We start from the raw sequence: 14,362 nt of genomic DNA, 5'->3' as shown, positions 1-14,362 counted from the left end.
AGTCCTCTTACATACAACTTTAATTTAAAAATGCTAAAAAAGAACAATAAACCTTTTCTCCTTTATGTTGATTTTCCCTGGTATTTTGCACCAGTGAGAAAAGGCTGACTAATACAGCTATCCTCTGACGTGAAAAATCTCTCTCATAGATAAAGTATAATGTGTTTTGAGGTTACACAAAGCATATAATATCTCAGTAAACTCCTATCATGTTTAGGCAAAGGAACTTAGTTTCACTTAAGGTAGAATTAACTTCACAATGGGTCAGTAAAAGATATTTAGGAATAAAAGAACAAATATGTAAAAGGTTTTAAAAGTCATCCTTGGGTTAGGGGTGAGATGGAGAATTGTGTTACCTAAGATGAAAACTGTGAGATTAGCTAAGGCAGCATGGGACATCTTGATTTACAAGATTGAGGCAAGGCAAAGGAAAACAAAAAACAAAAAAAAAAAACAAAAGCAAAAAAACAACAAAACTTATGTAGCTTAAGATTGGGTTGGGAAGGAGAGTTAGAAATAAACCTGGAAATGAGTTAACCAAATGCAGGTATCTCCAATCTATATGTAATGACATTTGGATAAGCATGTCATCCTAGTGTATTTGAAGAAAAAATGTTGTTGTCATATGAACATACACTAATTAGCCAATGTATAGCTAAATTTCAGTCATGAGTATATAAGGAACAGGTTAGACTATTTTATGTTTTTTACTTAGTTTCTAAATAAGTTATATTAAAATATTACAATCTCCAGATTATGAAACAAAATATTTTTAGGCCAAAACCAAGACCTAAGGAAATTTCAGTGCTCATGTACCTAGCATAGTGGGGGTGCCATTAATTCTGGTTTAGCATTGTATGATAAGCTAACCTACCAGAAAAAGTATATGCAAATCCTATATTTAATAAGAGAGGAGAAAATGCAGAAGGGAATGGTTTGGAAGAGAAAATCTTTCTGTCTCTGCATCCCAGGTATTTCCCTCATCTGAGGTAGTAGGGCTTCAGGGAAAGCAAGATATGGAGATATAGAGAGACTATATATCGTGTTCCTTGTAAGTATATGCATGTCCAGGCATTTCTGAAGGATCTGGAATATGCCATTAATACAGATACTTACAGCTCTATTCAAGGTAAAAAAGAATCTTATCTCTTTCTCTTCTATATTGTTTTTGTGTGTTCCTGCCATAGTACCAATAAATAAACTTTCTTAAATTGTCAATAGAAAAGAAGTATGCAAGCTTGAAATCATTAAAAAGGTTAACTACACTCTTTGATTTTGATACTTTCCATGACAAATGAGTATAGTTGTTATTGTAATGAAACAACTGGATTTCTACACACATAAAAATGAAGCTGGGTCTCTGACCCTACAGTATAAACAAATATTAACTAAGGATGAATCAAATACCTAACAATAAGAGCTACAACCATAAAACTCTTGGAAACATAGGATAAATCTTCATAACTTTAAGTAGGCAGTTGATTCTTAGATCTATCATCAAAAGCAGAAGCAACATATAGAGTAAAAAAACAAATAAGTTATGTTTCATCAAAATTTAAAAAATGTTTCATATCAAAGGATAAAAGAAAAAGTGCCAGTCAATGAACTACATGCTTCTAATCCTAGCACTTGGAAGGTTTAGGAAAGAGAATTGTGACTTTGAGGCCAGCCTTCTCTCAAATTAAAAATAAAAATACAAATTGGGCAGGGACATACCCCAGCATCACCAAAACAAAGCAAAGCAAAATAAAGAAGTTGAACAGATATCTTACAAATAGGGAAAAGTACAATATATGAAAATCATATACCTAATAAGAAACATATCCAAAATATATAAAGACTATCCACTCTCAACAAAAAGTCAAAGCCCAATTAAAAATGGGCCAAAGACTAGAATTAGACATTTTTTCAAAGATATACCAGCAACCAAATAGCACATGAAAATATATCACTAGTGACTAAGAAAATGCAAGTCAAACCTATAGTGAAATATCACCTCAGAGCACTTGATAACTACAAAAACAAACACAAACAGAAAATAACAAGTGTTGGTGAAGATGTAGAAAAAATGACATTCTTGGACATTGATGGTGGAAATATGAAATGATGCAACTTTTATGAAAAATAGTTTGTCAGTTGTTCCCAAAACTGAACGTAAATTGCCATATGACCTAGCAATTCTAGCCCTATGCTATGCCCCCAAAGTATCTGAGAACAAAGATTCAATAAGAAGCTTGCATATTAATGTTCCCTGTAGCATTACTCATATGGCCAAAAAGTGGAAACAGCCTCTGTCCTTCAAAGTACATAGAAGGATAAACAAAATGTGATATTACAGACAATGAAGTGTTACTCAGTCATAAAGAAAAATGAAGCTCTGATGCATGCTTCAACACGGATGCCATCTTGGAAACATTATTCTAACTGAAAGAGACAAGGCGTGAAACAGTGAATACTGCATGATTCTACCTATAGAAATACTGAGAGGAAGCAAGTTCTTATAGACAACAAATAGATAAAAGGTTGCCCAAGTGCTGCATGAAGCAGGAATGCAAAGTTAATGCAGATGTAGTTTATATTTGAGCTGACGAAAAATTTTGGAAATAGCATTGATGGCTGCACAGTGTGTGAATCCAACAATGCCACATATCTGTACCCCTAAAACTGTTAAAATTGTTACATTTAAGTGTCTTAGTCACCTTCTTGTTTGCTGGGCTAAAATGCCCAACATCCACGGCTTAAAGGAGGAGAAGCTTAATTTGGTTTATGTTTTAGAAATTTCAGTCACTGCTCAGTCAGCGGGCTCCAGGCAGGAGTAGCAGGGTAGAAGGGTCTTGTGGAGGAAAGAAGCTCACATAATGGCAGCTGCAAATTAGGGAGGGAGAGGAAGAGTCCACAAGGGAGATTTACCCTCCAAGCCAAGCCTCTTCCAACCAGAGGCTACCTCCTAACACAAATCAGTTGTAATGCCCTCACAATCCAGCTACCTTCCCAAAGTCCCACTGTGATAGCACAAAGCTTTGGGGATACATCTGCATATAAATCATATTATGTTACGTATATTGTGACACAGTAAGAAACAATAAGAGCTAAAATTTATCAAACACTTCAAATATGCCAAATTCACTCACGAGCACCCTTAAAACCCAGAGATACAGTTTTAGGATAAGGCTTACTCTTATACCGAAGAGTCCCCAAAACTGCAGTTGCTTAACCATGAACACTGAATAATACACATCAATGTGACTTTCATTCTCTTAGAATCACATGGCTCCCACCTGAATGCAAGAAAGGTTAAGAGATAACGCCCAGCTAGACATCCACCTTTCATTAGTAATACCACACTGTTGAAAGAGAGCTTAAATTTTGGTAACTACAAACAAACAAAAAAACAACAACAAAACAACAACAACAAAACCAGAAAATTTTGATAGATATTGGTCACCTGTATCAAAGGTAGCCACTCTTATTCCCATCGCACAAGTGAATAACCTGAGGCATAAAGGAAGACAATTTATTCAACCTTACACTGACAGTAAGAGGTAAGGATAACTTTCAAATCCAAGCAATCAGATTCAAATTTGTATATTTAACCACTGTACCCCACTGCTTCACCTCCAAAAGCTTTCTCAGGGAGCAGTTCAACAGACCAAGCTCTTTCTCATCCTCATCTTCTTTGCCTCATTCATCTTTCTCTCTTCACCCATGGACCAAGTGAACAAATGAAATAATCTTCAGAGAATTTCAGCCAGTGTTTTACCAATACATGACTAGAATATAGAGAATGCGTATTTATTGTGTTTATCTGGCCATTTTACAATCATGGAAAAGAAGGAATGGTATACACACATACACACATATGTACCACAGTTCTTCTGTTTAGTTCTTACATCTTGTCTGATATTTCCTCAGAAAAAGTATATTTCCCTTCACAAATTGTGCAACTCACCTTGGGCATAGCCTTTATAAATGGGCTCTTATGTGTTAAATGCTTTTTCAAGGCATAATCCCTTTTTAGAAAATAAATAATTAGAGGATTCTGAAAAGATGGTGTAGCCTTTTAGGCAGGTTTTTAAATTAGGATAAAATTCACACAAGATAAAATCCTCTATTAACCATTCCTAAGTACTTGATACATTCACAGGGTTGTGTGACTATACTATCACCTTTATCAGTTTTTAAAATTTTTTATTGTTACTTAACACAAGGTAATTACCCATACTTATGGGGTGTAGCATGATATTTCAATAAATTGTATCTGACTTCTTTCATATTTTTGTTTTTTTGAGACAGGGTCTTACTATGTAGTTGAGACTGACCTGGAACTCACTGTGTAGCCCAGGGGTCTCAGTGATCCTCCTGCCTCAGCTTCCTGAGTGCTGGAATTACAGGTGTGCACCACCACGCCCGGCTCTTGACTTCTTTCATTTAGCATGATGTTTTTGAGGTCCTGCCACATCATAGTATCTGTATCCATAAGAATTTAATTCCTTTTATGGTTGAATAATTTACCATTGTTTCATTCCATTACATTCTGTTTATTCCTTCATCAGATGATGGAAATTTGGGAGGGTTTTTTTTTTTTTTCTTGCCTAATGTGAATGATGTTTTCACAAGTATTCAAGTAAAAATATTTCAAAATCTATTTTCAATTCTTTTGGGTACAAAGCTGGGAGTAGATTGCTAGGCTATATGAAAATTCTATCTTTAAGGAACCACTCAACAGAATGGCTAGAATTTACAGGGTGGCAATGTTCTGAGAGAAAAGAGCTTCACAAAAACAGAACCTAAGAAATCTGAAAGCATTCTCTTGAGTCTTTAGCTGAGCACTAATGAGCACCCTCACAGGTGGAAACTAACGGTGAGAGGGGCCATATCTAGTGTTCACTCAGATCTAGGAGTAGTTCCTGTTTCCATCACCCAGAATGGAAAACTTCTCAATTCATTGTGTACCACTAAAGTACCTAAAGGGTTTTCCCCCAGTTGTGGAGCCAGGTTAATTTAATTTTTTTTTTTTTTTTTTTTTTTTTTTTTTGGTACTGGGGATTGAACTCGGGTTCTTGCGCTAGCAAGGCAGGCCGCTGAACCGCTGAGCTAAATCCCTGGCCTGAGCCGAGTTAATTTTAGATTAAATGGTGATCTGTTCTTACCCAATAAAGCTTAAATGCAGGATTCCCAAATACCAGACTTGCATCCAAATAGCCACAATCAAGAACAAAGCTTCCGACTATTTATAAAAACACAAAAATATTCAACAGGCAACATGAAAGTTTGTTACTAAAATGTCCCACAATTCATAAAAAAAACTTACATGTTGAAAATATGAAGAAAAATGTAGAATAATTCAGTTCACGTTGAAGAGAAAAAGCAAACAATCACAACCATAGCAGAAATGACACATGGTAGAATCAATAAAGATATCAAAATAATTACACTGTCTTTTTGATAAGTTCTAGAAGTTAGAGAGGATTTATTGAACATAATAAATAGGTACTTGGAATACATAAAAATGATGCGAACTTAAGTTTTGGAGCTGAAAATTACATAGTGTGAGATGAGAATCTTATAAATTATTACTTGACCTGTTGAGGTGGAAAATTTAGTGACCAGAAATCTGACTTGAATTACCGATATAGTCAGTAATAGCTCCTTGGTCAAATTCTGGACCAATGCCAAGACAGGGACATTGAGAAAGGCAATTAAGCAAGAGGCGGGAAATCAGGATGACTTTTCCTGAAGACCAGAGACTCCAAGTACATTTGTTCATGCACTTAATTTCCCTGTGTCCTCTCTCCTTTCTGACTTTGGGCTTGTTTTCCAAGCACCCACAAGCATGTACACCAATTCTCTGAATACTGCTATTGCTGTACCTTTATTTTATTTTTTAAAAATTTTTTTGTACCGGGGATTGAACTTGGGTCCTTGCACTTGCAAAGCAGGCCATGGAAACCGCTGAGCTGAATCCCCGGCCGCTGTAACTTTATTTTAAAATAAAAATATTTAAAAATATGCTGTCTTAGTTCTTCTCTGGTTGAAGCCACACTGATAGTAAAATAAATTTACCAAACATGTCAATTAATTGCAATATAAGTACTGGAATAAAGGTAAATGTGTGAACAAAACATAAGATCAACCTTATAAGACTTATTAGAGGAAGTTTATATGCAGAAAACATATTTGGTATATTAAGGGATTTTACAAAATTATTTTCTATGATAAAAGGACAATTTGGATAATTTTAAACTCTATCATATTTTTAAAAGAAAATAATAACAGAATATGCTTCATAATTATATTGAGGGAAGGTATAGAAATTAAACAAGATTGTTCAGTTGAATAGTTCTGGAGGTGGCTGTATGAAACTGGGATTTGTTATCCTATTTTATTTCCCTTGGAGTATGTTTCAATTTGTCTACAATGAGAAGGTAAAGTCAAATTTTTAAAAAGCCCAGAAACATTTAGATTTAAGAAGAAAAGTCTAAACACAAACTACATACATTTTCTAATTTTTCTACCCTCGCTAGAGACATCAGAAAAAATAGCTATAACCAGTCCTATCTTGCTTCTGTCATTCTATATGCACACAGGCACAAGTGCGCACACACACACACACACACACTCTTGCATTTAGCTATATGAACACAATCATCTATAGATAAAATGTAGACTTGTATAAATTCTATTTACTCACAATTATATGAAATGACATTTGGATAAAAAGATTGAGAATTACATGATGCAAATTAGACATTTCTGACCTACCATTGTAACAAAGGGTGAAACAAAAATTTTAAAAATCAAGCCTGTCTAGTGATGAATAGGATATTGTCAATTAAAAGAAATTCAAGATTATCAATTTACTTTTGTGCTTACAAACACAAATAACACCCTTATATGGCAAACAGAACATTTTACTATTTGCCTTATAGTAAACTTATACAAATTACATTAGAAAGAAAGCTTGAGCAGATATAAAAGCTTCTCTAGAAGTCAAAAAGGACTGTGATTTATTTTAGTAGAAAGTAAACAGATAGGAAATCTGAATAATCCATATTAGCCATTCCCTGATTCTGTGTCTATTTATCATTTGAAGTCATGTTTCATTATGCTTATGTCTCATTTATTATTTCTTCAACTCACTTTTTTCCCACATAAAATACATCTTAATGAAAGAATCATCCCAACAAATGGATATCTTCTGCTTTTGAATGTTTTACAATTCTATGTTTTGTTTTGTTTTGTTTTTTGGTACCAGGGATCGAACTCGGGCCCTTGTGCTTGCAAGCCAGGCAGTAGAACCACTGAGCCAATAAAAGTCTATTTTACCACTTCTATCTCTGTTCTTGTTCTTGATCCCTGGCCTTAGTTCTAGCAAAAACAAAACAAAACAAAACAAAGCGAAAACGTGAAAGATCATGAAAGACAAGATATGAGGATATATTATTTTATTACATTACAATGATGTAAAAATAAACCATGATAAAGATTTCAACTATATAACACACGGAGAAATTCCTATATGTAGTAATAAAATCCATGGTTTAGACTTGGCAGGTCTAAAGCAAAAAGCCATAACCCTTGAGTATTACTAGGATAACCATATAAGTTATTCAATGTAGTGGGATTATATAATTGCTGTGGGCAACCTGGTATATTCAAGATCATCTTGGATAAATGAAGACTTGGAGTTTGTATTAGTTACTTTTCTCATGGCTGAGACACAATGTCTGATACTCACAATTTAAGAGAAGTTTATTTTTGTTCACACTTTGTAGAGGTTTCAGTCCATAGGTTGGTGGCATAGGTCTGTAAGAGAGGGAGAGCTGCTCAAACCATGGGGATCAGGAAGTGGGGAGATAAACGCTTCCAGGCCACACCCCCATGACCTGTCTCCTCCCTCCAAACTGCACCTCCCAATAGCAAGTCAGCTATAAACTCCTATAATCCACTTATCTTCCAAAAGCCCCACATAGGAGTACAGGCTGCTCCTGGGGACATCTAGATACAAACCATAACAGAGTTGCTCTTGTCCATACAAAGTAGTGAGATTGAATGTATTCTATCCATGCAACAAATGATTTAAACTTGATATAATAGAGAATAGTAGTCAATTACTGCTTTATTGACATATTTTAGTAGTTCTTTTTAAAGTTGTTTTCCTTGCTTTTCTTTTTGACATAGACAAACATTTTAATATTTTGTTGTTTTTACTCTAACAATTTTCCACAAACACATGGTTGAAGAGATGAAAAAGTCACATTTTTAATTGTAGTTACAATAAAATATTTTCAGTGACATAGTTTAATGAAAGAATAATTGTTTTCATTTACAAAAATATGGAACATAAATACATATATTTATTGAAATGTATATCTTGTTTTATTTTTCTATTGTACTTATAGTATACCTTCAAAATATGTACTACTCACATAAAACTACATTCAAGGTATTTTTTACTTTGATTCTCATGATTTTCTTTGTTATATTCTAAAAATTGTAATGGCATAATAATATAAAATTGTCTTTATAAATGAACTTACAGAGCAATTGTCACCTCTCTTATTTTATTTATTTGTTTGTTTTCTGTGAGATAAGTGTTTCACTATGCAGTTCAGGATGACCTTAAACTCACCAGGTAGCCCACACTGGCCTCCACCTCACAGTGATCCTTCTGCCTTAGCAGAAGGTAAGTGCCACCATACCTGGCTCCTTTTTTGTTTTATAGATGAAGAAGCAGAAGTTCAGAGCAATGAATGAGTTACTCTAGGGTTCAGATTTAGTAGGCGGAACAGTCAGAGTTAGATCATCAGTTAAGGTTCTTTTTTTTAATGGTTTAACTTGAAAGAATATGAAAAATGAGTTTCAAAGATAGTAGTTCTACTTCACTTAGCTTCCCCTAATGTTTACATAACCACAGTAGAACAATCTTAAATTTTTTGTTGTTGTTGTTTTTTCTTTTTATTCACACTGAAATGTATTAGTTCGGAGTTAAAGTAAAGTTCAGGAATGTAAATTCAGGAAGTTGCATGTCATATTGTTTGGACATATGTTGCAAAAAATTAATGACCCAGTAGAAAACAAATGAAACAGTTTCAAAAAATTCAGGATTCTTGGAATCAACAGAGGTATCTATTGACAGAGGGATAAAGAAATACAAGGATATGTATGCATATAAGGGAATATTATTTACCCCCAAAAGAGCATACTGTCATTTGAAGCAGATTGATGAAACCTGAGGGCATTATGTTAACTGAGGTAAGGAAGCTAAAGAGTTAACTTTGTAGAAACAGAAAGTAGAATAGAGGTCCATAGAGGCTACGAAGGGAAGGAGAAAAGGGCATTCAGATGAAATGAAGCAAAATAAAGGAGGAATATGTCCATTGATCTACACCATAATAGTCTTACTATAGTTTACAACAATTTGTTATATATTTTATAAAGAAATAGAAGAGGGAAACTTGAAGATTCCAACACAAAGAAATGATAAACATTTAAAGAGATGGCAATGTTCATGACTCTGATTTGATCACTACGTAGTACACATGTATCAAACTATCTCATTGCACCCCTTAAGTATGTACAATTAAAAATGTACATGCATAGGAAAGATGTAAGATTCTTTCTGACACTAGAATACCTATGTATCAGAATTACATATTTGCAACTGAAATAATGCAGTTGAAAGAATGTAATACTATTAAAAATACATATTTATGCCTCTGTATAAATGAGCATGTGCTTTTAAAGACTTTCATAAACATCTGCAGTGACATTATATTATTAAATGCATAAAAACTGAATTTTGGACATGACAATATTTAACCAGTCATTTTTCTAGTAGTACAAGGTTAGGAAAGTATTTCTAATCAATATCCCAACTTTAGACTTTTATAGAATACCTGGCATAGGAGATATGATACACTTTTTGCTATATATTTACTATTTTCTTTCTTTTATTTATTTTTTGTAGTACTAGGGATTGAACCCAGGGTCTTTATACTGAGTTACATTCCCATTCCTTCTTTTCCTTTTCCTTTAAAATTTGAGTTAGGGTCTCCCCAATTCCTAAAGTGCCTAGGTTGGGTTCCAATCTGTAATCTTCCTCTCCCAGCCTGCCAGCGTGCTGGGATTATAAGGATGTGCCACCATATCCTAGTTTAAACAAGTCATTTATACTGGTATTTAGTTCAGTGTTGCTGTTGCCTGCCTGGGAAGCACAATAGCACAATGTCCTGAGTTCAATCCCTGGTACACACACACATACACACACACACACACACACACACACACACACACAAATGTCATTTGTGCCGCAGTGAAAGAAAAAATTTGGAATATATAGCAGAATACATGTGTTGATTCTTCATGTACTGTGTATTAAAAAACTAAAAATGTGCACACAAGAAACAATTCTTCAGGGCCTTGGTAATTAATCCATTTTTAAAAAACAATATTTGGACTGTGGAAATTATAAAAATATTTTAGGACTTCAAACTTTCTAACTTCTGTCATAATCACTACTACTTGGTTCCCAATAATGCCTTGACAGGCTTCTCACTTTCCTTTTCCCAAGGTTTGTGTTGATACCAGTAACAGATTGGTAGTACCATCGATCTTGCTTTGCCTTACCATTTTAGTGCACACTGGCTGGATATTCTGTAAATGTAGGAGAGTTTCCACTAGGAAAGTTGTTAATTCCCCAGTGCTTTCAGCCTGGGTAAGGGCAAAGCTGGCTCCAGCCACTAGAGAAAGTTTTGAGAGAGTTACTGTATGGGCAGCAGGAAGACCAGCCAGCAAGCATTGAGTTGGTGATCTCAGGAGTAGCTCTCACTTAGTGGTTGAAGGGTGCTGGTGCCCATCTATCTCAGCTTTTTCACATTTAACAGAATGGTTCTGAGGCCAGTATTTAAACTGGTTCCTAGGAAACCCCCATGAGATTAAGCTCTATTACCTCGCTTGGTGATTCACCCTTTATTTCCTTCCTTCCCTTTCCTGCCTCACCTCCTGCGACCCTACTGTGTCTCCTGAAATGACTTACAAAATAGACTACTTTTCCTTGAATTCTTAACTCAGGGTCTACCCCACTTCAAAACAATTTCCCAAAGCATTGACTGAAGAGATATTCGCATAAAGAGACTATTAACATTCATTAGTAACATGACTGGTTGTAGGAAAGGTGGGAGCGTGAAAAGAAGTAAGTGAATTTAGAATTTAGAATTTAGCAGCTATTTGTGTTTTCTCTTCAAATCCAATCACTGCTAACTGAAAATAGATTAGGTCACGTTCATGTTAAACAGCAGGTAGAAAAAGAAAACTCAAGGAGAGCAAGAAAAGGGATTTTTATTCTTCATATTAATCTTTTCTATCATAGTTGCTTATGTCTCTAACAACTAATTAGCAATGAGAAACACACAAGTTATATCGTATCTAAAAGTATTATAAAATATTGTTAGCAGGTCTCAACAGCATGGTTAATTCATAATAAAGTCATTTCTTTTCAGAGAATTAAGAGGTCAAGTACTTTTATTACATTTTTGAAAAGTTTACTGTTTATTTTTAGCACAAAAGGTATATCACACTGAATATTAATAAACTGACTTTCCTTTTTATTAGCAGGGGTACAAAACACAGACAACAGAAAATTGTTTATTTTATGTCATTAATCAGAATTGTAGAAGTATAGTAATGCAAAATTACAATGAAAGAAAAGCAAGGTATACTAAGGAATGGAAGAGTAATTAAAATGTACCTTTTTTTTTTTTTTTTTTTTTGGTACTAGGGATCGAATTTAGGACCTTGTGCTTACAAGGCAGGCATGGTGCCACTGATCTAAATCCCTGGCACCTAAAATGTACTTTGGTATAATCTTTATTGATCAAATCAGTTCAGAGCTGACTAATCCTTAGATCTCTGATCAGTTCTTGAGATAGCCTCAAAAATTCCTGGCATATCATAGTTAGATTAATCTTAAGTGTTCCTTTCACATTAAAAGTTCTACCCAGGATTTAGCTCAGTGGTTGTTCCGCAGCCTGCTTTGCAAGCTTAAGGTCCTTAGTTCAGATCACTGTTACCAAAAAAAAAAAAAAAAGTTCTACCTCCTGCCACTGGGTTTCATGGAGTGGTAGGTAGTATTTAAATATTAAGTTAAAAGAAATAGGGTTCAATTAAATACCACAAGAATACAGTTATTATTCTACCTCAGTAAGCATGTATCTATGAGGCAATTTAACTTAGATTGATCATTTTCAATTTAACTAACACATAACAATGGTAAACATTCTCTAAACTATTTTATAAATATTTGCAGGATTCATGAAAATCAGCTTTCCCAGTTCTGAATCCCATCTTTACTTAACTGAAACCAAATTCTAGTGATTCATTTAACCAAATTTTAACAGAATATATCATCATGTTATCTTTGTCCTTCAATTATCTTTGCCTGTTGTCTTTTATTATTTCAAAACAATCTAGTGCCAAATGCTAGCCCTTTTCTAATTTGTCATTTGAAAAAGTCCTTACTACTTTTTTATCATCTCATGGAATAATTTGCACAATTTCTGGCATCAGCCTTTTATTATCTTGACTAGCACATGTTTCTTCCAAACCTTTCCCCCTCATTCCAACACCATCTTCTAACCCAATTCTGTGTATAAATCTTCCTTTTGATTACAAAAGCTATATCGTGGGTTCTTATTACATTATATCTCAGATCAAAATTATGGACTTTGGTTCCAAAACATTTACTAATGTGCACTAACAGTTGCTTTCATCTCTTAGGATTATCTTCTTCCGAATGGAGGCTAACATATTTCTCATACTTCAGATGAACTTTCAGTCCTGAACTAAACATTGTTCAGCATTGTCATCTATATTTCCTTTCTTAAAAAGCAATGCCTCCTAGATGCTTCTAATAAAATATACCATGAGGAGTCAGTATGCTTTTCCATTCGCTTTACATCCTTGAGGGATTTCTTCTATTCGTTTTGGTTATTGTGTCAGATGTGCATGTATATTCTTTGTTAGAATGCCTTCTTATAGTAAAGTCTCTCCTTATGCTAGTTCAACCATCTTTCGAGTTGAGCACTGCAGTGGAAAGTTAAGGGAAAGAGCACTGTCACTCTAGAATCTAGTGAATGTTTGTACCTCTGTACGGTGTAGGCTATATTGCCACATATATTATCTCATTTTGCTCCTCAGAATTGTGTGAGCTGTGGTTGCAGTCCATGTTTTCAATGGGGAGGAATCCGAAGCTTTAGTGCACTGTGATACTCAAGACCACAGACTTTGGAGTCTGGAGGACCAGAGTTTGAATTATTACTATAACGTTTTATGACGGTGTGACTTTGGATAAATTACTAATATCTTTAAACCTAAACTGCCTCATAAAATAGGTACAGTAATACCACACGATATACTGCATGATATGGCGACAGCATCTAAAGTGGATTGCTTGCCACATGATAAACATTAAATAAATAGCAACATTTTAAGGAATTTTCTCAAGATACACTACTGGAACAGCACGCAAAGGATCTAAAATCGAGATTTGAGACGTCAAAGTCCAGGCTTTTCTGACAGCTCTACTTTCTAATACTCCGAGTTAATTAAGCTACTAACTTGACGGATGACCTTGAACAAAATACTTCACCGAGTCAGTTTACTCATCTGTAAAATGAAGAACTTAATTTAGATCATCTCTATGATCCTCAGAGTCTATTCCAGCTGTCAGATTTTTTTCCCCCCTCTAGTGTTGTAAGGCTGAGATTCGGGTTCGTGATGCAGCCAAAATCTGTATAATCAAAAACTGCACAGTGCTCCGAATTTTATTACCACGTTCGTATTTCTTTCACTGTTTAGTTTTGGGTCCACACTCAGCTGTTGCCTGTCTTTAGTCTGCCTACCAGCACCTTGGGAAGTAGACAGATCCACATCTTTATTTATATCCCAGCAAGTTCCCGAAAAGGATTTAAGGCGGCGAGGGACACCAAAAGTCGATGGTGTCACAGAGTGCGATTAAGAAATTCTCTTTGGTGAAATCTACCGGTAGGAAATCGCCCTGGAGTGAGATGGTAATCAGTGCCTCACCTTTCGCTTAACTCTTGGAAATAAAAACTACCGCCTCTAGGCAGAAGTCGTGGCGGTCGGCGGCTCTGGGGCCCCCGCCCGCGGTCACCGGTCACTCGCTTGCCCTTCTCTGAGCAGCCGACCGTGTTCATCGCCGCTCCGCTCCCAGCCGGACCAAGTTCCCGCGGCGCAGATCCGCGCCTCTCAGCCCGCAAGTGTTCTGATTGGGAGGGGGCGCGAAGGATTTTTCCCACATTTCCATTTTATTGGTTATCGTGGCTGTCAGTAACCTCGGCTT

The sequence above is a fragment of the Fukomys damarensis genome, unplaced genomic scaffold (genome assembly GCF_012274545.1).
Source record: "Fukomys damarensis isolate Sample0158 unplaced genomic scaffold, DMR_v1.0_HiC HiC_scaffold_17, whole genome shotgun sequence".
NCBI lineage: Eukaryota > Metazoa > Chordata > Mammalia > Rodentia > Bathyergidae > Fukomys > Fukomys damarensis.
This window is presented reverse-complemented; position numbering follows the sequence as displayed.